At 45.8% G+C, this 22,498-nt stretch overlaps 25 non-coding genes across 25 annotated transcripts; 13 read left to right on the top strand and 12 right to left on the bottom strand.

Moving 5' to 3' along the window:
* The first annotated feature begins 253 nt into the window (after window positions 1-253).
* On the top strand, window positions 254-339 carry TRNAY-GUA (transfer RNA tyrosine (anticodon GUA)). Its single transcript is given in 2 exon segments — window positions 254-290; window positions 304-339. It is a non-coding gene; the product is annotated as a tRNA-Tyr (tRNA).
* A 567-nt stretch (window positions 340-906) lies between these two features.
* TRNAN-GUU (transfer RNA asparagine (anticodon GUU)) lies at window positions 907-980 on the bottom strand. The gene has a single exon. It is a non-coding gene; the product is annotated as a tRNA-Asn (tRNA).
* Window positions 981-2,011: 1,031 nt separating this feature from the next.
* TRNAY-GUA (transfer RNA tyrosine (anticodon GUA)) lies at window positions 2,012-2,097 on the top strand. Its single transcript is given in 2 exon segments — window positions 2,012-2,048; window positions 2,062-2,097. It is a non-coding gene; the product is annotated as a tRNA-Tyr (tRNA).
* Window positions 2,098-2,664: 567 nt separating this feature from the next.
* Window positions 2,665-2,738, bottom strand: TRNAN-GUU (transfer RNA asparagine (anticodon GUU)). The gene has a single exon. It is a non-coding gene; the product is annotated as a tRNA-Asn (tRNA).
* A 1,030-nt stretch (window positions 2,739-3,768) lies between these two features.
* On the top strand, window positions 3,769-3,854 carry TRNAY-GUA (transfer RNA tyrosine (anticodon GUA)). The gene is given in 2 exon segments: window positions 3,769-3,805; window positions 3,819-3,854. It is a non-coding gene; the product is annotated as a tRNA-Tyr (tRNA).
* Window positions 3,855-4,421: 567 nt separating this feature from the next.
* Window positions 4,422-4,495, bottom strand: TRNAN-GUU (transfer RNA asparagine (anticodon GUU)). The gene has a single exon. It is a non-coding gene; the product is annotated as a tRNA-Asn (tRNA).
* Window positions 4,496-5,526: 1,031 nt separating this feature from the next.
* Window positions 5,527-5,612, top strand: TRNAY-GUA (transfer RNA tyrosine (anticodon GUA)). Its single transcript is given in 2 exon segments — window positions 5,527-5,563; window positions 5,577-5,612. It is a non-coding gene; the product is annotated as a tRNA-Tyr (tRNA).
* A 567-nt stretch (window positions 5,613-6,179) lies between these two features.
* On the bottom strand, window positions 6,180-6,253 carry TRNAN-GUU (transfer RNA asparagine (anticodon GUU)). Its single transcript has one exon. It is a non-coding gene; the product is annotated as a tRNA-Asn (tRNA).
* A 1,036-nt stretch (window positions 6,254-7,289) lies between these two features.
* Window positions 7,290-7,375, top strand: TRNAY-GUA (transfer RNA tyrosine (anticodon GUA)). The gene is given in 2 exon segments: window positions 7,290-7,326; window positions 7,340-7,375. It is a non-coding gene; the product is annotated as a tRNA-Tyr (tRNA).
* A 567-nt stretch (window positions 7,376-7,942) lies between these two features.
* Window positions 7,943-8,016, bottom strand: TRNAN-GUU (transfer RNA asparagine (anticodon GUU)). The gene has a single exon. It is a non-coding gene; the product is annotated as a tRNA-Asn (tRNA).
* Window positions 8,017-9,047: 1,031 nt separating this feature from the next.
* On the top strand, window positions 9,048-9,133 carry TRNAY-GUA (transfer RNA tyrosine (anticodon GUA)). The gene is given in 2 exon segments: window positions 9,048-9,084; window positions 9,098-9,133. It is a non-coding gene; the product is annotated as a tRNA-Tyr (tRNA).
* Window positions 9,134-9,700: 567 nt separating this feature from the next.
* TRNAN-GUU (transfer RNA asparagine (anticodon GUU)) lies at window positions 9,701-9,774 on the bottom strand. Its single transcript has one exon. It is a non-coding gene; the product is annotated as a tRNA-Asn (tRNA).
* A 1,038-nt stretch (window positions 9,775-10,812) lies between these two features.
* Window positions 10,813-10,898, top strand: TRNAY-GUA (transfer RNA tyrosine (anticodon GUA)). Its single transcript is given in 2 exon segments — window positions 10,813-10,849; window positions 10,863-10,898. It is a non-coding gene; the product is annotated as a tRNA-Tyr (tRNA).
* Window positions 10,899-11,465: 567 nt separating this feature from the next.
* TRNAN-GUU (transfer RNA asparagine (anticodon GUU)) lies at window positions 11,466-11,539 on the bottom strand. Its single transcript has one exon. It is a non-coding gene; the product is annotated as a tRNA-Asn (tRNA).
* Window positions 11,540-12,570: 1,031 nt separating this feature from the next.
* TRNAY-GUA (transfer RNA tyrosine (anticodon GUA)) lies at window positions 12,571-12,656 on the top strand. Its single transcript is given in 2 exon segments — window positions 12,571-12,607; window positions 12,621-12,656. It is a non-coding gene; the product is annotated as a tRNA-Tyr (tRNA).
* Window positions 12,657-13,223: 567 nt separating this feature from the next.
* TRNAN-GUU (transfer RNA asparagine (anticodon GUU)) lies at window positions 13,224-13,297 on the bottom strand. Its single transcript has one exon. It is a non-coding gene; the product is annotated as a tRNA-Asn (tRNA).
* A 1,031-nt stretch (window positions 13,298-14,328) lies between these two features.
* Window positions 14,329-14,414, top strand: TRNAY-GUA (transfer RNA tyrosine (anticodon GUA)). The gene is given in 2 exon segments: window positions 14,329-14,365; window positions 14,379-14,414. It is a non-coding gene; the product is annotated as a tRNA-Tyr (tRNA).
* A 567-nt stretch (window positions 14,415-14,981) lies between these two features.
* Window positions 14,982-15,055, bottom strand: TRNAN-GUU (transfer RNA asparagine (anticodon GUU)). The gene has a single exon. It is a non-coding gene; the product is annotated as a tRNA-Asn (tRNA).
* A 1,031-nt stretch (window positions 15,056-16,086) lies between these two features.
* Window positions 16,087-16,172, top strand: TRNAY-GUA (transfer RNA tyrosine (anticodon GUA)). Its single transcript is given in 2 exon segments — window positions 16,087-16,123; window positions 16,137-16,172. It is a non-coding gene; the product is annotated as a tRNA-Tyr (tRNA).
* Window positions 16,173-16,739: 567 nt separating this feature from the next.
* Window positions 16,740-16,813, bottom strand: TRNAN-GUU (transfer RNA asparagine (anticodon GUU)). Its single transcript has one exon. It is a non-coding gene; the product is annotated as a tRNA-Asn (tRNA).
* A 1,027-nt stretch (window positions 16,814-17,840) lies between these two features.
* On the top strand, window positions 17,841-17,926 carry TRNAY-GUA (transfer RNA tyrosine (anticodon GUA)). Its single transcript is given in 2 exon segments — window positions 17,841-17,877; window positions 17,891-17,926. It is a non-coding gene; the product is annotated as a tRNA-Tyr (tRNA).
* A 567-nt stretch (window positions 17,927-18,493) lies between these two features.
* On the bottom strand, window positions 18,494-18,567 carry TRNAN-GUU (transfer RNA asparagine (anticodon GUU)). The gene has a single exon. It is a non-coding gene; the product is annotated as a tRNA-Asn (tRNA).
* A 1,027-nt stretch (window positions 18,568-19,594) lies between these two features.
* TRNAY-GUA (transfer RNA tyrosine (anticodon GUA)) lies at window positions 19,595-19,680 on the top strand. Its single transcript is given in 2 exon segments — window positions 19,595-19,631; window positions 19,645-19,680. It is a non-coding gene; the product is annotated as a tRNA-Tyr (tRNA).
* Window positions 19,681-20,247: 567 nt separating this feature from the next.
* Window positions 20,248-20,321, bottom strand: TRNAN-GUU (transfer RNA asparagine (anticodon GUU)). The gene has a single exon. It is a non-coding gene; the product is annotated as a tRNA-Asn (tRNA).
* Window positions 20,322-21,348: 1,027 nt separating this feature from the next.
* TRNAY-GUA (transfer RNA tyrosine (anticodon GUA)) lies at window positions 21,349-21,434 on the top strand. Its single transcript is given in 2 exon segments — window positions 21,349-21,385; window positions 21,399-21,434. It is a non-coding gene; the product is annotated as a tRNA-Tyr (tRNA).
* The last annotated feature ends 1,064 nt before the right edge of the window (window positions 21,435-22,498 follow it).

Genomic DNA, 22,498 nt, shown 5'->3' with positions numbered 1-22,498 from the left:
TGATCACAATTGTGGTGAATCAGGCACCCCAACATGGAAACCAGCATGGACCCCAACATGGACTGCCAGAAGGGGGATTAGCTCAAATGGTAGAGCGCTCGCTTAGCATGCGAGAGGTAACGGGATCGACGCCCGTATTCTCCAAAGTTTTGGTTTGCCGAGTTTTTCAAAGAGCGGGACAATTCTCCTCTGTTTCCCTACTCATGTAACTCATTTGCAAGCTTAGGAAGCACCCGACAACCAGCTCGGCAAGCCTTCGATAGCTCAGCTGGTAGAGCGGAGGACTGTAGTAGAAAATCAGCAATCCTTAGGTCGCTGGTTCAATTCCGGCTCGAAGGAACTTTTGTTAGTCTCATAGATGATGTTTCAACCTGTCGACAAATGCTCTCCCGGTGCCCTCGTCTTCTATCTATTTTCAGAGGGGTCTCTTGTTTGTGTTGGGTATTTGAAATGGGCATCCGACCGAAACTCTCAGTTGAGAGCCACAGTAGGACTTTCTGTAACTCTGACATGCAACTGAAACAAAAAGAGGGTACAATCATCCCTGGGTGGGCTTGAACCACCAACCTTTTGGTTATCAGACAAAAAAAAGTTTTCACAACCTTCAAGCTTTGCTTGAACCTCCCAGTTTCTCATGTCATGTGTCATCTTCTTTGAAACAGAGTGGCGCATGGAAAGACATTTAGGCCCACAACCAAAGAGGGCCAAAGGCTCTGGACCATTCTTTCTACATTGCAACTATGTCATCCAAATCACTGGGATTTTTTTCTCTTCTCAAAATTTTTCACACTGTACATGTTGAAATGGTCTTACAACCGGTGCCCTCCTCTTCTGGCCGAAACTTTAAGTTGAGAGGCACCATAGGATTTTCTGTAACATGCAACTGAGACAAAAAGAGGACACTGCCGTCCCTGGGTGGGCTTGAACCACCAACCTTCCGGTTAACAGCCGAACGCGCTAACCAATTGCGCCACAGAGACAACCACGCTCCCCCACTTTGATTAAAGTCGTAAAAAAGCCACAACATGGTAAATGGAGTATGTTTCTTAGAGGACCTTCTGATCAACACAATAAAAAGAAGAGAATGATAAAACATAACAACTGCGTGGAACTACAGCCGCCAACAAATGGACAATTGCAACACAGAGATGGCCTCCACATTAGCGTCTTAACAACAGTCAGCGGGTAATAGGCTACCCCTTTCTTTTGGAGGTATGGCAGCAGAGTGGCGCAGCGGAAGCGTGCTGGGCCCATAACCCAGAGGTCGATGGATCGAAACCATCCTCTGCTAAGTGCTCTCTTTTACTCACGCCCCCTGTTACAATTTGGCCATTATCCCCGGTCGGAATCACATGTTTTTCTCGTAAAAATAGAATAGAGACCCCCGATCCCTGACCATCTCATTTTCACGACCTTCAGACTATGCTTTTTATACACGCAACCTCCCAGTTTCTCATGCCACATGTTTTCGCCTTTGCAACAAAGTGGCACAGGCAAAGGCTTTTGGGCCCACAACCAAATGGGCCATTGGATCTAGACCATCTTTTCTACGTTGCGACTTTCTTATTTAAATCATTCTGATTTCTTTTCTCTTCCCACAATTCTTCACTCTGTACACTAACGACTCACCTATACTTTTACACCACCCGGCACCCTGTAAGCTCCACGCTCCTTCTGCTTTTACGGGAGAAAGACATCCACACTTAAAAAAAAAAAAAAAAAAAAAAAGCTTAAAGCTACAGGTTGAAAAGTATGTGATGATCACAATTGTGGTGAATCAGGCACCCCAACATGGAAACCAGCATGGACCCCAACATGGACTGCCAGAAGGGGGATTAGCTCAAATGGTAGAGCGCTCGCTTAGCATGCGAGAGGTAACGGGATCGACGCCCGTATTCTCCAAAGTTTTGGTTTGCCGAGTTTTTCAAAGAGCGGGACAATTCTCCTCTGTTTCCCTACTCATGTAACTCATTTGCAAGCTTAGGAAGCACCCGACAACCAGCTCGGCAAGCCTTCGATAGCTCAGCTGGTAGAGCGGAGGACTGTAGTAGAAAATCAGCAATCCTTAGGTCGCTGGTTCAATTCCGGCTCGAAGGAACTTTTGTTAGTCTCATAGATGATGTTTCAACCTGTCGACAAATGCTCTCCCGGTGCCCTCGTCTTCTATCTATTTTCAGAGGGGTCTCTTGTTTGTGTTGGGTATTTGAAATGGGCATCCGACCGAAACTCTCAGTTGAGAGCCACAGTAGGACTTTCTGTAACTCTGACATGCAACTGAAACAAAAAGAGGGTACAATCATCCCTGGGTGGGCTTGAACCACCAACCTTTTGGTTATCAGACAAAAAAAAGTTTTCACAACCTTCAAGCTTTGCTTGAACCTCCCAGTTTCTCATGTCATGTGTCATCTTCTTTGAAACAGAGTGGCGCATGGAAAGACATTTAGGCCCACAACCAAAGAGGGCCAAAGGCTCTGGACCATTCTTTCTACATTGCAACTATGTCATCCAAATCACTGGGATTTTTTTCTCTTCTCAAAATTTTTCACACTGTACATGTTGAAATGGTCTTACAACCGGTGCCCTCCTCTTCTGGCCGAAACTTTAAGTTGAGAGGCACCATAGGATTTTCTGTAACATGCAACTGAGACAAAAAGAGGACACTGCCGTCCCTGGGTGGGCTTGAACCACCAACCTTCCGGTTAACAGCCGAACGCGCTAACCAATTGCGCCACAGAGACAACCACGCTCCCCCACTTTGATTAAAGTCGTAAAAAAGCCACAACATGGTAAATGGAGTATGTTTCTTAGAGGACCTTCTGATCAACACAATAAAAAGAAGAGAATGATAAAACATAACAACTGCGTGGAACTACAGCCGCCAACAAATGGACAATTGCAACACAGAGATGGCCTCCACATTAGCGTCTTAACAACAGTCAGCGGGTAATAGGCTACCCCTTTCTTTTGGAGGTATGGCAGCAGAGTGGCGCAGCGGAAGCGTGCTGGGCCCATAACCCAGAGGTCGATGGATCGAAACCATCCTCTGCTAAGTGCTCTCTTTTACTCACGCCCCCTGTTACAATTTGGCCATTATCCCCGGTCGGAATCACATGTTTTTCTCGTAAAAATAGAATAGAGACCCCCGATCCCTGACCATCTCATTTTCACGACCTTCAGACTATGCTTTTTATACACGCAACCTCCCAGTTTCTCATGCCACATGTTTTCGCCTTTGCAACAAAGTGGCACAGGCAAAGGCTTTTGGGCCCACAACCAAATGGGCCATTGTATCTAGACCATCTTTTCTACGTTGCGACTTTCTTATTTAAATCATTCTGATTTCTTTTCTCTTCCCACAATTCTTCACTCTGTACACTAACGACTCACCTATACTTTTACACCACCCGGCACCCTGTAAGCTCCACGCTCCTTCTGCTTTTACGGGAGAAAGACATCCACACTTAAAAAAAAAAAAAAAAAAAAAAGCTTAAAGCTACAGGTTGAAAAGTATGTGATGATCACAATTGTGGTGAATCAGGCACCCCAACATGGAAACCAGCATGGACCCCAACATGGACTGCCAGAAGGGGGATTAGCTCAAATGGTAGAGCGCTCGCTTAGCATGCGAGAGGTAACGGGATCGACGCCCGTATTCTCCAAAGTTTTGGTTTGCCGAGTTTTTCAAAGAGCGGGACAATTCTCCTCTGTTTCCCTACTCATGTAACTCATTTGCAAGCTTAGGAAGCACCCGACAACCAGCTCGGCAAGCCTTCGATAGCTCAGCTGGTAGAGCGGAGGACTGTAGTAGAAAATCAGCAATCCTTAGGTCGCTGGTTCAATTCCGGCTCGAAGGAACTTTTGTTAGTCTCATAGATGATGTTTCAACCTGTCGACAAATGCTCTCCCGGTGCCCTCGTCTTCTATCTATTTTCAGAGGGGTCTCTTGTTTGTGTTGGGTATTTGAAATGGGCATCCGACCGAAACTCTCAGTTGAGAGCCACAGTAGGACTTTCTGTAACTCTGACATGCAACTGAAACAAAAAGAGGGTACAATCATCCCTGGGTGGGCTTGAACCACCAACCTTTTGGTTATCAGACAAAAAAAAGTTTTCACAACCTTCAAGCTTTGCTTGAACCTCCCAGTTTCTCATGTCATGTGTCATCTTCTTTGAAACAGAGTGGCGCATGGAAAGACATTTAGGCCCACAACCAAAGAGGGCCAAAGGCTCTGGACCATTCTTTCTACATTGCAACTATGTCATCCAAATCACTGGGATTTTTTTCTCTTCTCAAAATTTTTCACACTGTACATGTTGAAATGGTCTTACAACCGGTGCCCTCCTCTTCTGGCCGAAACTTTAAGTTGAGAGGCACCATAGGATTTTCTGTAACATGCAACTGAGACAAAAAGAGGACACTGCCGTCCCTGGGTGGGCTTGAACCACCAACCTTCCGGTTAACAGCCGAACGCGCTAACCAATTGCGCCACAGAGACAACCACGCTCCCCCACTTTGATTAAAGTCGTAAAAAAGCCACAACATGGTAAATGGAGTATGTTTCTTAGAGGACCTTCTGATCAACACAATAAAAAGAAGAGAATGATAAAACATAACAACTGCGTGGAACTACAGCCGCCAACAAATGGACAATTGCAACACAGAGATGGCCTCCACATTAGCATCTTAACAACAGTCAGCGGGTAATAGGCTACCCCTTTCTTTTGGAGGTATGGCAGCAGAGTGGCGCAGCGGAAGCGTGCTGGGCCCATAACCCAGAGGTCGATGGATCGAAACCATCCTCTGCTAAGTGCTCTCTTTTACTCACGCCCCCTGTTACAATTTGGCCATTATCCCCGGTCGGAATCACATGTTTTTCTCGTAAAAATAGAATAGAGACCCCCGATCCCTGACCATCTCATTTTCACGACCTTCAGACTATGCTTTTTATACACGCAACCTCCCAGTTTCTCATGCCACATGTTTTCGCCTTTGCAACAAAGTGGCACAGGCAAAGGCTTTTGGGCCCACAACCAAATGGGCCATTGGATCTAGACCATATTTTCTACGTTGCGACTTTCTTATTTAAATCATTCTGATTTCTTTTCTCTTCCCACAATTCTTCACTCTGTACACTAACGACTCACCTATACTTTTACACCACCCGGCACCCTGTAAGCTCCACGCTCCTTCTGCTTTTACGGGAGAAAGACATCCACACTTAAAAAAAAAAAAAAAAAAAAAAAGCTTAAAGCTACAGGTTGAAAAGTATGTGATGATCACAATTGTGGTGAATCAGGCACCCCAACATGGAAACCAGCATGGACCCCAACATGGACTGCCAGAAGGGGGATTAGCTCAAATGGTAGAGCGCTCGCTTAGCATGCGAGAGGTAACGGGATCGACGCCCGTATTCTCCAAAGTTTTGGTTTGCCGAGTTTTTCAAAGAGCGGGACAATTCTCCTCTGTTTCCCTACTCATGTAACTCATTTGCAAGCTTAGGAAGCACCCGACAACCAGCTCGGCAAGCCTTCGATAGCTCAGCTGGTAGAGCGGAGGACTGTAGTAGAAAATCAGCAATCCTTAGGTCGCTGGTTCAATTCCGGCTCGAAGGAACTTTTGTTAGTCTCATAGATGATGTTTCAACCTGTCGACAAATGCTCTCCCGGTGCCCTCGTCTTCTATCTATTTTCAGAGGGGTCTCTTGTTTGTGTTGGGTATTTGAAATGGGCATCCGACCGAAACTCTCAGTTGAGAGCCACAGTAGGACTTTCTGTAACTCTGACATGCAACTGAAACAAAAAGAGGGTACAATCATCCCTGGGTGGGCTTGAACCACCAACCTTTTGGTTATCAGACAAAAAAAAGTTTTCACAACCTTCAAGCTTTGCTTGAACCTCCCAGTTTCTCATGTCATGTGTCATCTTCTTTGAAACAGAGTGGCGCATGGAAAGACATTTAGGCCCACAACCAAAGAGGGCCAAAGGCTCTGGACCATTCTTTCTACATTGCAACTATGTCATCCAAATCACTGGGATTTTTTTCTCTTCTCAAAATTTTTCACACTGTACATGTTGAAATGGTCTTACAACCGGTGCCCTCCTCTTCTGGCCGAAACTTTAAGTTGAGAGGCACCATAGGATTTTCTGTAACATGCAACTGAGACAAAAAGAGGACACTGCCGTCCCTGGGTGGGCTTGAACCACCAACCTTCCGGTTAACAGCCGAACGCGCTAACCAATTGCGCCACAGAGACAACCACGCTCCACCACTTTGATTAAAGTCGTAAAAAAGCCACAACATGGTAAATGGAGTATGTTTCTTAGAGGACCTTCTGATCAACACAATAAAAAGAAGAGAATGATAAAACATAACAACTGCGTGGAACTACAGCCGCCAACAAATGGACAATTGCAACACAGAGATGGCCTCCACATTAGCGTCTTAACAACAGTCAGCGGGTAATAGGCTACCCCTTTCTTTTGGAGGTATGGCAGCAGAGTGGCGCAGCGGAAGCGTGCTGGGCCCATAACCCAGAGGTCGATGGATCGAAACCATCCTCTGCTAAGTGCTCTCTTTTACTCACGCCCCCTGTTACAATTTGGCCATTATCCCCGGTCGGAATCACATGTTTTTCTCGTAAAAATAGAATAGAGACCCCCGATCCCTGACCATCTCATTTTCACGACCTTCAGACTATGCTTTTTATACACGCAACCTCCCAGTTTCTCATGCCACATGTTTTCGCCTTTGCAACAAAGTGGCACAGGCAAAGGCTTTTGGGCCCACAACCAAATGGGCCATTGGATCTAGACCATCTTTTCTACGTTGCGACTTTCTTATTTAAATCATTCTGATTTCTTTTCTCTTCCCACAATTCTTCACTCTGTACACTAACGACTCACCTATACTTTTACACCACCCGGCACCCTGTAAGCTCCACGCTCCTTCTGCTTTTACGGGAGAAAGACATCCACACTTAAAAAAAAAAAAAAAAAAAAAAAAAAAAGCTTAAAGCTACAGGTTGAAAAGTATGTGATGATCACAATTGTGGTGAATCAGGCACCCCAACATGGAAACCAGCATGGACCCCAACATGGACTGCCAGAAGGGGGATTAGCTCAAATGGTAGAGTGCTCGCTTAGCATGCGAGAGGTAACGGGATCGACGCCCGTATTCTCCAAAGTTTTGGTTTGCCGAGTTTTTCAAAGAGCGGGACAATTCTCCTCTGTTTCCCTACTCATGTAACTCATTTGCAAGCTTAGGAAGCACCCGACAACCAGCTCGGCAAGCCTTCGATAGCTCAGCTGGTAGAGCGGAGGACTGTAGTAGAAAATCAGCAATCCTTAGGTCGCTGGTTCAATTCCGGCTCGAAGGAACTTTTGTTAGTCTCATAGATGATGTTTCAACCTGTCGACAAATGCTCTCCCGGTGCCCTCGTCTTCTATCTATTTTCAGAGGGGTCTCTTGTTTGTGTTGGGTATTTGAAATGGGCATCCGACCGAAACTCTCAGTTGAGAGCCACAGTAGGACTTTCTGTAACTCTGACATGCAACTGAAACAAAAAGAGGGTACAATCATCCCTGGGTGGGCTTGAACCACCAACCTTTTGGTTATCAGACAAAAAAAAGTTTTCACAACCTTCAAGCTTTGCTTGAACCTCCCAGTTTCTCATGTCATGTGTCATCTTCTTTGAAACAGAGTGGCGCATGGAAAGACATTTAGGCCCACAACCAAAGAGGGCCAAAGGCTCTGGACCATTCTTTCTACATTGCAACTATGTCATCCAAATCACTGGGATTTTTTTCTCTTCTCAAAATTTTTCACACTGTACATGTTGAAATGGTCTTACAACCGGTGCCCTCCTCTTCTGGCCGAAACTTTAAGTTGAGAGGCACCATAGGTTTTTCTGTAACATGCAACTGAGACAAAAAGAGGACACTGCCGTCCCTGGGTGGGCTTGAACCACCAACCTTCCGGTTAACAGCCGAACGCGCTAACCAATTGCGCCACAGAGACAACCACGCTCCCCCACTTTGATTAAAGTCGTAAAAAAGCCACAACATGGTAAATGGAGTATGTTTCTTAGAGGACCTTCTGATCAACACAATAAAAAGAAGAGAATGATAAAACATAACAACTGCGTGGAACTACAGCCGCCAACAAATGGACAATTGCAACACAGAGATGGCCTCCACATTAGCGTCTTAACAACAGTCAGCGGGTAATAGGCTACCCCTCTCTTTTGGAGGTATGGCAGCAGAGTGGCGCAGCGGAAGCGTGCTGGGCCCATAACCCAGAGGTCGATGGATCGAAACCATCCTCTGCTAAGTGCTCTCTTTTACTCACGCCCCCTGTTACAATTTGGCCATTATCCCCGGTCGGAATCACATGTTTTTCTCGTAAAAATAGAATAGAGACCCCCGATCCCTGACCATCTCATTTTCACGACCTTCAGACTATGCTTTTTATACACGCAACCTCCCAGTTTCTCATGCCACATGTTTTCGCCTTTGCAACAAAGTGGCACAGGCAAAGGCTTTTGGGCCCACAACCAAATGGGCCATTGGATCTAGACCATCTTTTCTACGTTGCGACTTTCTTATTTAAATCATTCTGATTTCTTTTCTCTTCCCACAATTCTTCACTCTGTACACTAACGACTCACCTATACTTTTACACCACCCGGCACCCTGTAAGCTCCACGCTCCTTCTGCTTTTACGGGAGAAAGACATCCACACTTAAAAAAAAAAAAAAAAAAAAAAAGCTTAAAGCTACAGGTTGAAAAGTATGTGATGATCACAATTGTGGTGAATCAGGCACCCCAACATGGAAACCAGCATGGACCCCAACATGGACTGCCAGAAGGGGGATTAGCTCAAATGGTAGAGCGCTCGCTTAGCATGCGAGAGGTAACGGGATCGACGCCCGTATTCTCCAAAGTTTTGGTTTGCCGAGTTTTTCAAAGAGCGGGACAATTCTCCTCTGTTTCCCTACTCATGTAACTCATTTGCAAGCTTAGGAAGCACCCGACAACCAGCTCGGCAAGCCTTCGATAGCTCAGCTGGTAGAGCGGAGGACTGTAGTAGAAAATCAGCAATCCTTAGGTCGCTGGTTCAATTCCGGCTCGAAGGAACTTTTGTTAGTCTCATAGATGATGTTTCAACCTGTCGACAAATGCTCTCCCGGTGCCCTCGTCTTCTATCTATTTTCAGAGGGGTCTCTTGTTTGTGTTGGGTATTTGAAATGGGCATCCGACCGAAACTCTCAGTTGAGAGCCACAGTAGGACTTTCTGTAACTCTGACATGCAACTGAAACAAAAAGAGGGTACAATCATCCCTGGGTGGGCTTGAACCACCAACCTTTTGGTTATCAGACAAAAAAAAGTTTTCACAACCTTCAAGCTTTGCTTGAACCTCCCAGTTTCTCATGTCATGTGTCATCTTCTTTGAAACAGAGTGGCGCATGGAAAGACATTTAGGCCCACAACCAAAGAGGGCCAAAGGCTCTGGACCATTCTTTCTACATTGCAACTATGTCATCCAAATCACTGGGATTTTTTTCTCTTCTCAAAATTTTTCACACTGTACATGTTGAAATGGTCTTACAACCGGTGCCCTCCTCTTCTGGCCGAAACTTTAAGTTGAGAGGCACCATAGGATTTTCTGTAACATGCAACTGAGACAAAAAGAGGACACTGCCGTCCCTGGGTGGGCTTGAACCACCAACCTTCCGGTTAACAGCCGAACGCGCTAACCAATTGCGCCACAGAGACAACCACGCTCCCCCACTTTGATTAAAGTCGTAAAAAAGCCACAACATGGTAAATGGAGTATGTTTCTTAGAGGACCTTCTGATCAACACAATAAAAAGAAGAGAATGATAAAACATAACAACTGCGTGGAACTACAGCCGCCAACAAATGGACAATTGCAACACAGAGATGGCCTCCACATTAGCGTCTTAACAACAGTCAGCGGGTAATAGGCTACCCCTCTCTTTTGGAGGTATGGCAGCAGAGTGGCGCAGCGGAAGCGTGCTGGGCCCATAACCCAGAGGTCGATGGATCGAAACCATCCTCTGCTAAGTGCTCTCTTTTACTCACGCCCCCTGTTACAATTTGGCCATTATCCCCGGTCGGAATCACATGTTTTTCTCGTAAAAATAGAATAGAGACCCCCGATCCCTGACCATCTCATTTTCACGACCTTCAGACTATGCTTTTTATACACGCAACCTCCCAGTTTCTCATGCCACATGTTTTCGCCTTTGCAACAAAGTGGCACAGGCAAAGGCTTTTGGGCCCACAACCAAATGGGCCATTGGATCTAGACCATCTTTTCTACGTTGCGACTTTCTTATTTAAATCATTCTGATTTCTTTTCTCTTCCCACAATTCTTCACTCTGTACACTAACGACTCACCTATACTTTTACACCACCCGGCACCCTGTAAGCTCCACGCTCCTTCTGCTTTTACGGGAGAAAGACATCCACACTTAAAAAAAAAACATAAAAAAAAAAAAAAAAACCTTAAAGCTACAGGTTGAAAAGTATGTGATGATCACAATTGTGGTGAATCAGGCACCCCAACATGGAAACCAGCATGGACCCCAACATGGACTGCCAGAAGGGGGATTAGCTCAAATGGTAGAGTGCTCGCTTAGCATGCGAGAGGTAACGGGATCGACGCCCGTATTCTCCAAAGTTTTGGTTTGCCGAGTTTTTCAAAGAGCGGGACAATTCTCCTCTGTTTCCCTACTCATGTAACTCATTTGCAAGCTTAGGAAGCACCCGACAACCAGCTCGGCAAGCCTTCGATAGCTCAGCTGGTAGAGCGGAGGACTGTAGTAGAAAATCAGCAATCCTTAGGTCGCTGGTTCAATTCCGGCTCGAAGGAACTTTTGTTAGTCTCATAGATGATGTTTCAACCTGTCGACAAATGCTCTCCCGGTGCCCTCGTCTTCTATCTATTTTCAGAGGGGTCTCTTGTTTGTGTTGGGTATTTGAAATGGGCATCCGACCGAAACTCTCAGTTGAGAGCCACAGTAGGACTTTCTGTAACTCTGACATGCAACTGAAACAAAAAGAGGGTACAATCATCCCTGGGTGGGCTTGAACCACCAACCTTTTGGTTATCAGACAAAAAAAAGTTTTCACAACCTTCAAGCTTTGCTTGAACCTCCCAGTTTCTCATGTCATGTGTCATCTTCTTTGAAACAGAGTGGCGCATGGAAAGACATTTAGGCCCACAACCAAAGAGGGCCAAAGGCTCTGGACCATTCTTTCTACATTGCAACTATGTCATCCAAATCACTGGGATTTTTTTCTCTTCTCAAAATTTTTCACACTGTACATGTTGAAATGGTCTTACAACCGGTGCCCTCCTCTTCTGGCCGAAACTTTAAGTTGAGAGGCACCATAGGTTTTTCTGTAACATGCAACTGAGACAAAAAGAGGACACTGCCGTCCCTGGGTGGGCTTGAACCACCAACCTTCCGGTTAACAGCCGAACGCGCTAACCAATTGCGCCACAGAGACAACCACGCTCCCCCACTTTGATTAAAGTCGTAAAAAAGCCACAACATGGTAAATGGAGTATGTTTCTTAGAGGACCTTCTGATCAACACAATAAAAAGAAGAGAATGATAAAACATAACAACTGCGTGGAACTACAGCCGCCAACAAATGGACAATTGCAACACAGAGATGGCCTCCACATTAGCGTCTTAACAACAGTCAGCGGGTAATAGGCTACCCCTCTCTTTTGGAGGTATGGCAGCAGAGTGGCGCAGCGGAAGCGTGCTGGGCCCATAACCCAGAGGTCGATGGATCGAAACCATCCTCTGCTAAGTGCTCTCTTTTACTCACGCCCCCTGTTACAATTTGGCCATTATCCCCGGTCGGAATCACATGTTTTTCTCGTAAAAATAGAATAGAGACCCCCGATCCCTGACCATCTCATTTTCACGACCTTCAGACTATGCTTTTTATACACGCAACCTCCCAGTTTCTCATGCCACATGTTTTCGCCTTTGCAACAAAGTGGCACAGGCAAAGGCTTTTGGGCCCACAACCAAATGGGCCATTGGATCTAGACCATCTTTTCTACGTTGCGACTTTCTTATTTAAATCATTCTGATTTCTTTTCTCTTCCCACAATTCTTCACTCTGTACACTAACGACTCACCTATACTTTTACACCACCCGGCACCCTGTAAGCTCCACGCTCCTTCTGCTTTTACGGGAGAAAGACATCCACACTTAAAAAAAAAAAAAAAAAAAAAAAGCTTAAAGCTACAGGTTGAAAAGTATGTGATGATCACAATTGTGGTGAATCAGGCACCCCAACATGGAAACCAGCATGGACCCCAACATGGACTGCCAGAAGGGGGATTAGCTCAAATGGTAGAGCGCTCGCTTAGCATGCGAGAGGTAACGGGATCGACGCCCGTATTCTCCAAAGTTTTGGTTTGCCGAGTTTTTCAAAGAGCGGGACAATTCTCCTCTGTTTCCCTACTCATGTAACTCATTTGCAAGCTTAGGAAGCACCCGACAACCAGCTCGGCAAGCCTTCGATAGCTCAGCTGGTAGAGCGGAGGACTGTAGTAGAAAATCAGCAATCCTTAGGTCGCTGGTTCAATTCCGGCTCGAAGGAACTTTTGTTAGTCTCATAGATGATGTTTCAACCTGTCGACAAATGCTCTCCCGGTGCCCTCGTCTTCTATCTATTTTCAGAGGGGTCTCTTGTTTGTGTTGGGTATTTGAAATGGGCATCCGACCGAAACTCTCAGTTGAGAGCCACAGTAGGACTTTCTGTAACTCTGACATGCAACTGAAACAAAAAGAGGGTACAATCATCCCTGGGTGGGCTTGAACCACCAACCTTTTGGTTATCAGACAAAAAAAAGTTTTCACAACCTTCAAGCTTTGCTTGAACCTCCCAGTTTCTCATGTCATGTGTCATCTTCTTTGAAACAGAGTGGCGCATGGAAAGACATTTAGGCCCACAACCAAAGAGGGCCAAAGGCTCTGGACCATTCTTTCTACATTGCAACTATGTCATCCAAATCACTGGGATTTTTTTCTCTTCTCAAAATTTTTCACACTGTACATGTTGAAATGGTCTTACAACCGGTGCCCTCCTCTTCTGGCCGAAACTTTAAGTTGAGAGGCACCATAGGATTTTCTGTAACATGCAACTGAGACAAAAAGAGGACACTGCCGTCCCTGGGTGGGCTTGAACCACCAACCTTCCGGTTAACAGCCGAACGCGCTAACCAATTGCGCCACAGAGACAACCACGCTCCCCCACTTTGATTAAAGTCGTAAAAAAGCCACAACATGGTAAATGGAGTATGTTTCTTAGAGGACCTTCTGATCAACACAATAAAAAGAAGAGAATGATAAAACATAACAACTGCGTGGAACTACAGCCGCCAACAAATGGACAATTGCAACACAGAGATGGCCTCCACATTAGCGTCTTAACAACAGTCAGCGGGTAATAGGCTACCCCTCTCTTTTGGAGGTATGGCAGCAGAGTGGCGCAGCGGAAGCGTGCTGGGCCCATAACCCAGAGGTCGATGGATCGAAACCATCCTCTGCTAAGTGCTCTCTTTTACTCACGCCCCCTGTTACAATTTGGCCATTATCCCCGGTCGGAATCACATGTTTTTCTCGTAAAAATAGAATAGAGACCCCCGATCCCTGACCATCTCATTTTCACGACCTTCAGACTATGCTTTTTATACACGCAACCTCCCAGTTTCTCATGCCACATGTTTTCGCCTTTGCAACAAAGTGGCACAGGCAAAGGCTTTTGGGCCCACAACCAAATGGGCCATTGGATCTAGACCATCTTTTCTACGTTGCGACTTTCTTATTTAAATCATTCTGATTTCTTTTCTCTTCCCACAATTCTTCACTCTGTACACTAACGACTCACCTATACTTTTACACCACCCGGCACCCTGTAAGCTCCACGCTCCTTCTGCTTTTACGGGAGAAAGACATCCACACTTAAAAAAAAAAAAAAAAAAAAAAAGCTTAAAGCTACAGGTTGAAAAGTATGTGATGATCACAATTGTGGTGAATCAGGCACCCCAACATGGAAACCAGCATGGACCCCAACATGGACTGCCAGAAGGGGGATTAGCTCAAATGGTAGAGCGCTCGTTTAGCATGCGAGAGGTAACGGGATCGACGCCCGTATTCTCCAAAGTTTTGGTTTGCCGAGTTTTTCAAAGAGCGGGACAATTCTCCTCTGTTTCCCTACTCATGTAACTCATTTGCAAGCTTAGGAAGCACCCGACAACCAGCTCGGCAAGCCTTCGATAGCTCAGCTGGTAGAGCGGAGGACTGTAGTAGAAAATCAGCAATCCTTAGGTCGCTGGTTCAATTCCGGCTCGAAGGAACTTTTGTTAGTCTCATAGATGATGTTTCAACCTGTCGACAAATGCTCTCCCGGTGCCCTCGTCTTCTATCTATTTTCAGAGGGGTCTCTTGTTTGTGTTGGGTATTTGAAATGGGCATCCGACCGAAACTCTCAGTTGAGAGCCACAGTAGGACTTTCTGTAACTCTGACATGCAACTGAAACAAAAAGAGGGTACAATCATCCCTGGGTGGGCTTGAACCACCAACCTTTTGGTTATCAGACAAAAAAAAGTTTTCACAACCTTCAAGCTTTGCTTGAACCTCCCAGTTTCTCATGTCATGTGTCATCTTCTTTGAAACAGAGTGGCGCATGGAAAGACATTTAGGCCCACAACCAAAGAGGGCCAAAGGCTCTGGACCATTCTTTCTACATTGCAACTATGTCATCCAAATCACTGGGATTTTTTTCTCTTCTCAAAATTTTTCACACTGTACATGTTGAAATGGTCTTACAACCGGTGCCCTCCTCTTCTGGCCGAAACTTTAAGTTGAGAGGCACCATAGGATTTTCTGTAACATGCAACTGAGACAAAAAGAGGACACTGCCGTCCCTGGGTGGGCTTGAACCACCAACCTTCCGGTTAACAGCCGAACGCGCTAACCAATTGCGCCACAGAGACAACCACGCTCCCCCACTTTGATTAAAGTCGTAAAAAAGCCACAACATGGTAAATGGAGTATGTTTCTTAGAGGACCTTCTGATCAACACAATAAAAAGAAGAGAATGATAAAACATAACAACTGCGTGGAACTACAGCCGCCAACAAATGGACAATTGCAACACAGAGATGGCCTCCACATTAGCGTCTTAACAACAGTCAGCGGGTAATAGGCTACCCCTCTCTTTTGGAGGTATGGCAGCAGAGTGGCGCAGCGGAAGCGTGCTGGGCCCATAACCCAGAGGTCGATGGATCGAAACCATCCTCTGCTAAGTGCTCTCTTTTACTCACGCCCCCTGTTACAATTTGGCCATTATCCCCGGTCGGAATCACATGTTTTTCTCGTAAAAATAGAATAGAGACCCCCGATCCCTGACCATCTCATTTTCACGACCTTCAGACTATGCTTTTTATACACGCAACCTCCCAGTTTCTCATGCCACATGTTTTCGCCTTTGCAACAAAGTGGCACAGGCAAAGGCTTTTGGGCCCACAACCAAATGGGCCATTGGATCTAGACCATCTTTTCTACGTTGCGACTTTCTTATTTAAATCATTCTGATTTCTTTTCTCTTCCCACAATTCTTCACTCTGTACACTAACGACTCACCTATACTTTTACACCACCCGGCACCCTGTAAGCTCCACGCTCCTTCTGCTTTTACGGGAGAAAGACATCCACACTTAAAAAAAAAAAAAAAAAAAAAAAGCTTAAAGCTACAGGTTGAAAAGTATGTGATGATCACAATTGTGGTGAATCAGGCACCCCAACATGGAAACCAGCATGGACCCCAACATGGACTGCCAGAAGGGGGATTAGCTCAAATGGTAGAGCGCTCGTTTAGCATGCGAGAGGTAACGGGATCGACGCCCGTATTCTCCAAAGTTTTGGTTTGCCGAGTTTTTCAAAGAGCGGGACAATTCTCCTCTGTTTCCCTACTCATGTAACTCATTTGCAAGCTTAGGAAGCACCCGACAACCAGCTCGGCAAGCCTTCGATAGCTCAGCTGGTAGAGCGGAGGACTGTAGTAGAAAATCAGCAATCCTTAGGTCGCTGGTTCAATTCCGGCTCGAAGGAACTTTTGTTAGTCTCATAGATGATGTTTCAACCTGTCGACAAATGCTCTCCCGGTGCCCTCGTCTTCTATCTATTTTCAGAGGGGTCTCTTGTTTGTGTTGGGTATTTGAAATGGGCATCCGACCGAAACTCTCAGTTGAGAGCCACAGTAGGACTTTCTGTAACTCTGACATGCAACTGAAACAAAAAGAGGGTACAATCATCCCTGGGTGGGCTTGAACCACCAACCTTTTGGTTATCAGACAAAAAAAAGTTTTCACAACCTTCAAGCTTTGCTTGAACCTCCCAGTTTCTCATGTCATGTGTCATCTTCTTTGAAACAGAGTGGCGCATGGAAAGACATTTAGGCCCACAACCAAAGAGGGCCAAAGGCTCTGGACCATTCTTTCTACATTGCAACTATGTCATCCAAATCACTGGGATTTTTTTCTCTTCTCAAAATTTTTCACACTGTACATGTTGAAATGGTCTTACAACCGGTGCCCTCCTCTTCTGGCCGAAACTTTAAGTTGAGAGGCACCATAGGATTTTCTGTAACATGCAACTGAGACAAAAAGAGGACACTGCCGTCCCTGGGTGGGCTTGAACCACCAACCTTCCGGTTAACAGCCGAACGCGCTAACCAATTGCGCCACAGAGACAACCACGCTCCCCCACTTTGATTAAAGTCGTAAAAAAGCCACAACATGGTAAATGGAGTATGTTTCTTAGAGGACCTTCTGATCAACACAATAAAAAGAAGAGAATGATAAAACATAACAACTGCGTGGAACTACAGCCGCCAACAAATGGACAATTGCAACACAGAGATGGCCTCCACATTAGCGTCTTAACAACAGTCAGCGGGTAATAGGCTACCCCTCTCTTTTGGAGGTATGGCAGCAGAGTGGCGCAGCGGAAGCGTGCTGGGCCCATAACCCAGAGGTCGATGGATCGAAACCATCCTCTGCTAAGTGCTCTCTTTTACTCACGCCCCCTGTTACAATTTGGCCATTATCCCCGGTCGGAATCACATGTTTTTCTCGTAAAAATAGAATAGAGACCCCCGATCCCTGACCATCTCATTTTCACGACCTTCAGACTATGCTTTTTATACACGCAACCTCCCAGTTTCTCATGCCACATGTTTTCGCCTTTGCAACAAAGTGGCACAGGCAAAGGCTTTTGGGCCCACAACCAAATGGGCCATTGGATCTAGACCATCTTTTCTACGTTGCGACTTTCTTATTTAAATCATTCTGATTTCTTTTCTCTTCCCACAATTCTTCACTCTGTACACTAACGACTCACCTATACTTTTACACCACCCGGCACCCTGTAAGCTCCACGCTCCTTCTGCTTTTACGGGAGAAAGACATCCACACTTAAAAAAAAAAAAAAAAAAAGCTTAAAGCTACAGGTTGAAAAGTATGTGATGATCACAATTGTGGTGAATCAGGCACCCCAACATGGAAACCAGCATGGACCCCAACATGGACTGCCAGAAGGGGGATTAGCTCAAATGGTAGAGCGCTCGCTTAGCATGCGAGAGGTAACGGGATCGACGCCCGTATTCTCCAAAGTTTTGGTTTGCCGAGTTTTTCAAAGAGCGGGACAATTCTCCTCTGTTTCCCTACTCATGTAACTCATTTGCAAGCTTAGGAAGCACCCGACAACCAGCTCGGCAAGCCTTCGATAGCTCAGCTGGTAGAGCGGAGGACTGTAGTAGAAAATCAGCAATCCTTAGGTCGCTGGTTCAATTCCGGCTCGAAGGAACTTTTGTTAGTCTCATAGATGATGTTTCAACCTGTCGACAAATGCTCTCCCGGTGCCCTCGTCTTCTATCTATTTTCAGAGGGGTCTCTTGTTTGTGTTGGGTATTTGAAATGGGCATCCGACCGAAACTCTCAGTTGAGAGCCACAGTAGGACTTTCTGTAACTCTGACATGCAACTGAAACAAAAAGAGGGTACAATCATCCCTGGGTGGGCTTGAACCACCAACCTTTTGGATATCAGACAAAAAAAAGTTTTCACAACCTTCAAGCTTTGCTTGAACCTCCCAGTTTCTCATGTCATGTGTCATCTTCTTTGAAACAGAGTGGCGCATGGAAAGACATTTAGGCCCACAACCAAAGAGGGCCAAAGGCTCTGGACCATTCTTTCTACATTGCAACTATGTCATCCAAATCACTGGGATTTTTTTCTCTTCTCAAAATTTTTCACACTGTACATGTTGAAATGGTCTTACAACCGGTGCCCTCCTCTTCTGGCCGAAACTTTAAGTTGAGAGGCACCATAGGATTTTCTGTAACATGCAACTGAGACAAAAAGAGGACACTGCCGTCCCTGGGTGGGCTTGAACCACCAACCTTCCGGTTAACAGCCGAACGCGCTAACCAATTGCGCCACAGAGACAACCACGCTCCCCCACTTTGATTAAAGTCGTAAAAAAGCCACAACATGGTAAATGGAGTATGTTTCTTAGAGGACCTTCTGATCAACACAATAAAAAGAAGAGAATGATAAAACATAACAACTGCGTGGAACTACAGCCGCCAACAAATGGACAATTGCAACACAGAGATGGCCTCCACATTAGCGTCTTAACAACAGTCAGCGGGTAATAGGCTACCCCTCTCTTTTGGAGGTATGGCAGCAGAGTGGCGCAGCGGAAGCGTGCTGGGCCCATAACCCAGAGGTCGATGGATCGAAACCATCCTCTGCTAAGTGCTCTCTTTTACTCACGCCCCCTGTTACAATTTGGCCATTATCCCCGGTCGGAATCACATGTTTTTCTCGTAAAAATAGAATAGAGACCCCCGATCCCTGACCATCTCATTTTCACGACCTTCAGACTATGCTTTTTATACACGCAACCTCCCAGTTTCTCATGCCACATGTTTTCGCCTTTGCAACAAAGTGGCACAGGCAAAGGCTTTTGGGCCCACAACCAAATGGGCCATTGGATCTAGACCATCTTTTCTACGTTGCGACTTTCTTATTTAAATCATTCTGATTTCTTTTCTCTTCCCACAATTCTTCACTCTGTACACTAACGACTCACCTATACTTTTACACCACCCGGCACCCTGTAAGCTCCACGCTCCTTCTGCTTTTACGGGAGAAAGACATCCACACTTAAAAAAAAAAAAAAAAAAAGCTTAAAGCTACAGGTTGAAAAGTATGTGATGATCACAATTGTGGTGAATCAGGCACCCCAACATGGAAACCAGCATGGACCCCAACATGGACTGCCAGAAGGGGGATTAGCTCAAATGGTAGAGCGCTCGCTTAGCATGCGAGAGGTAACGGGATCGACGCCCGTATTCTCCAAAGTTTTGGTTTGCCGAGTTTTTCAAAGAGCGGGACAATTCTCCTCTGTTTCCCTACTCATGTAACTCATTTGCAAGCTTAGGAAGCACCCGACAACCAGCTCGGCAAGCCTTCGATAGCTCAGCTGGTAGAGCGGAGGACTGTAGTAGAAAATCAGCAATCCTTAGGTCGCTGGTTCAATTCCGGCTCGAAGGAACTTTTGTTAGTCTCATAGATGATGTTTCAACCTGTCGACAAATGCTCTCCCGGTGCCCTCGTCTTCTATCTATTTTCAGAGGGGTCTCTTGTTTGTGTTGGGTATTTGAAATGGGCATCCGACCGAAACTCTCAGTTGAGAGCCACAGTAGGACTTTCTGTAACTCTGACATGCAACTGAAACAAAAAGAGGGTACAATCATCCCTGGGTGGGCTTGAACCACCAACCTTTTGGTTATCAGACAAAAAAAAGTTTTCACAACCTTCAAGCTTTGCTTGAACCTCCCAGTTTCTCATGTCATGTGTCATCTTCTTTGAAACAGAGTGGCGCATGGAAAGACATTTAGGCCCACAACCAAAGAGGGCCAAAGGCTCTGGACCATTCTTTCTACATTGCAACTATGTCATCCAAATCACTGGGATTTTTTTCTCTTCTCAAAATTTTTCACACTGTACATGTTGAAATGGTCTTACAACCGGTGCCCTCCTCTTCTGGCCGAAACTTTAAGTTGAGAGGCACCATAGGATTTTCTGTAACATGCAACTGAGACAAAAAGAGGACACTGCCGTCCCTGGGTGGGCTTGAACCACCAACCTTCCGGTTAACAGCCGAACGCGCTAACCAATTGCGCCACAGAGACAACCACGCTCCCCCACTTTGATTAAAGTCGTAAAAAAGCCACAACATGGTAAATGGAGTATGTTTCTTAGAGGACCTTCTGATCAACACAATAAAAAGAAGAGAATGATAAAACATAACAACTGCGTGGAACTACAGCCGCCAACAAATGGACAATTGCAACACAGAGATGGCCTCCACATTAGCGTCTTAACAACAGTCAGCGGGTAATAGGCTACCCCTCTCTTTTGGAGGTATGGCAGCAGAGTGGCGCAGCGGAAGCGTGCTGGGCCCATAACCCAGAGGTCGATGGATCGAAACCATCCTCTGCTAAGTGCTCTCTTTTACTCACGCCCCCTGTTACAATTTGGCCATTATCCCCGGTCGGAATCACATGTTTTTCTCGTAAAAATAGAATAGAGACCCCCGATCCCTGACCATCTCATTTTCACGACCTTCAGACTATGCTTTTTATACACGCAACCTCCCAGTTTCTCATGCCACATGTTTTCGCCTTTGCAACAAAGTGGCACAGGCAAAGGCTTTTGGGCCCACAACCAAATGGGCCATTGGATCTAGACCATCTTTTCTACGTTGCGACTTTCTTATTTAAATCATTCTGATTTCTTTTCTCTTCCCACAATTCTTCACTCTGTACACTAACGACTCACCTATACTTTTACACCACCCGGCACCCTGTAAGCTCCACGCTCCTTCTGCTTTTACGGGAGAAAGACATCCACACTTAAAAAAAAAAAAAAAAAAAGCTTAAAGCTACAGGTTGAAAAGTATGTGATGATCACAATTGTGGTGAATCAGGCACCCCAACATGGAAACCAGCATGGACCCCAACATGGACTGCCAGAAGGGGGATTAGCTCAAATGGTAGAGCGCTCGCTTAGCATGCGAGAGGTAACGGGATCGACGCCCGTATTCTCCAAAGTTTTGGTTTGCCGAGTTTTTCAAAGAGCGGGACAATTCTCCTCTGTTTCCCTACTCATGTAACTCATTTGCAAGCTTAGGAAGCACCCGACAACCAGCTCGGCAAGCCTTCGATAGCTCAGCTGGTAGAGCGGAGGACTGTAGTAGAAAATCAGCAATCCTTAGGTCGCTGGTTCAATTCCGGCTCGAAGGAACTTTTGTTAGTCTCATAGATGATGTTTCAACCTGTCGACAAATGCTCTCCCGGTGCCCTCGTCTTCTATCTATTTTCAGAGGGGTCTCTTGTTTGTGTTGGGTATTTGAAATGGGCATCCGACCGAAACTCTCAGTTGAGAGCCACAGTAGGACTTTCTGTAACTCTGACATGCAACTGAAACAAAAAGAGGGTACAATCATCCCTGGGTGGGCTTGAACCACCAACCTTTTGGTTATCAGACAAAAAAAAGTTTTCACAACCTTCAAGCTTTGCTTGAACCTCCCAGTTTCTCATGTCATGTGTCATCTTCTTTGAAACAGAGTGGCGCATGGAAAGACATTTAGGCCCACAACCAAAGAGGGCCAAAGGCTCTGGACCATTCTTTCTACATTGCAACTATGTCATCCAAATCACTGGGATTTTTTTCTCTTCTCAAAATTTTTCACACTGTACATGTTGAAATGGTCTTACAACCGGTGCCCTCCTCTTCTGGCCGAAACTTTAAGTTGAGAGGCACCATAGGATTTTCTGTAACATGCAACTGAGACAAAAAGAGGACACTGCCGTCCCTGGGTGGGCTTGAACCACCAACCTTCCGGTTAACAGCCAAACGCGCTAACCAATTGCGCCACAGAGACAACCACGCTCCCCCACTTTGATTAAAGTCGTAAAAAAGCCACAACATGGTAAATGGAGTATGTTTCTTAGAGGACCTTCTGATCAACACAATAAAAAGAAGAGAATGATAAAACATAACAACTGCGTGGAACTACAGCCGCCAACAAATGGACAATTGCAACACAGAGATGGCCTCCACATTAGCGTCTTAACAACAGTCAGCGGGTAATAGGCTACCCCTCTCTTTTGGAGGTATGGCAGCAGAGTGGCGCAGCGGAAGCGTGCTGGGCCCATAACCCAGAGGTCGATGGATCGAAACCATCCTCTGCTAAGTGCTCTCTTTTACTCACGCCCCCTGTTACAATTTGGCCATTATCCCCGGTCGGAATCACATGTTTTTCTCGTAAAAATAGAATAGAGACCCCCGATCCCTGACCATCTCA

The sequence above is a fragment of the Rhinoderma darwinii genome (assembly GCF_050947455.1).
Source record: "Rhinoderma darwinii isolate aRhiDar2 chromosome 4 unlocalized genomic scaffold, aRhiDar2.hap1 SUPER_4_unloc_10, whole genome shotgun sequence".
NCBI classification, from domain to species: domain Eukaryota; kingdom Metazoa; phylum Chordata; class Amphibia; order Anura; family Rhinodermatidae; genus Rhinoderma; species Rhinoderma darwinii.
The sequence above is the reverse complement of the archived record's forward strand: the minus strand, read 5'-3'. Positions and strand labels throughout refer to the sequence as shown.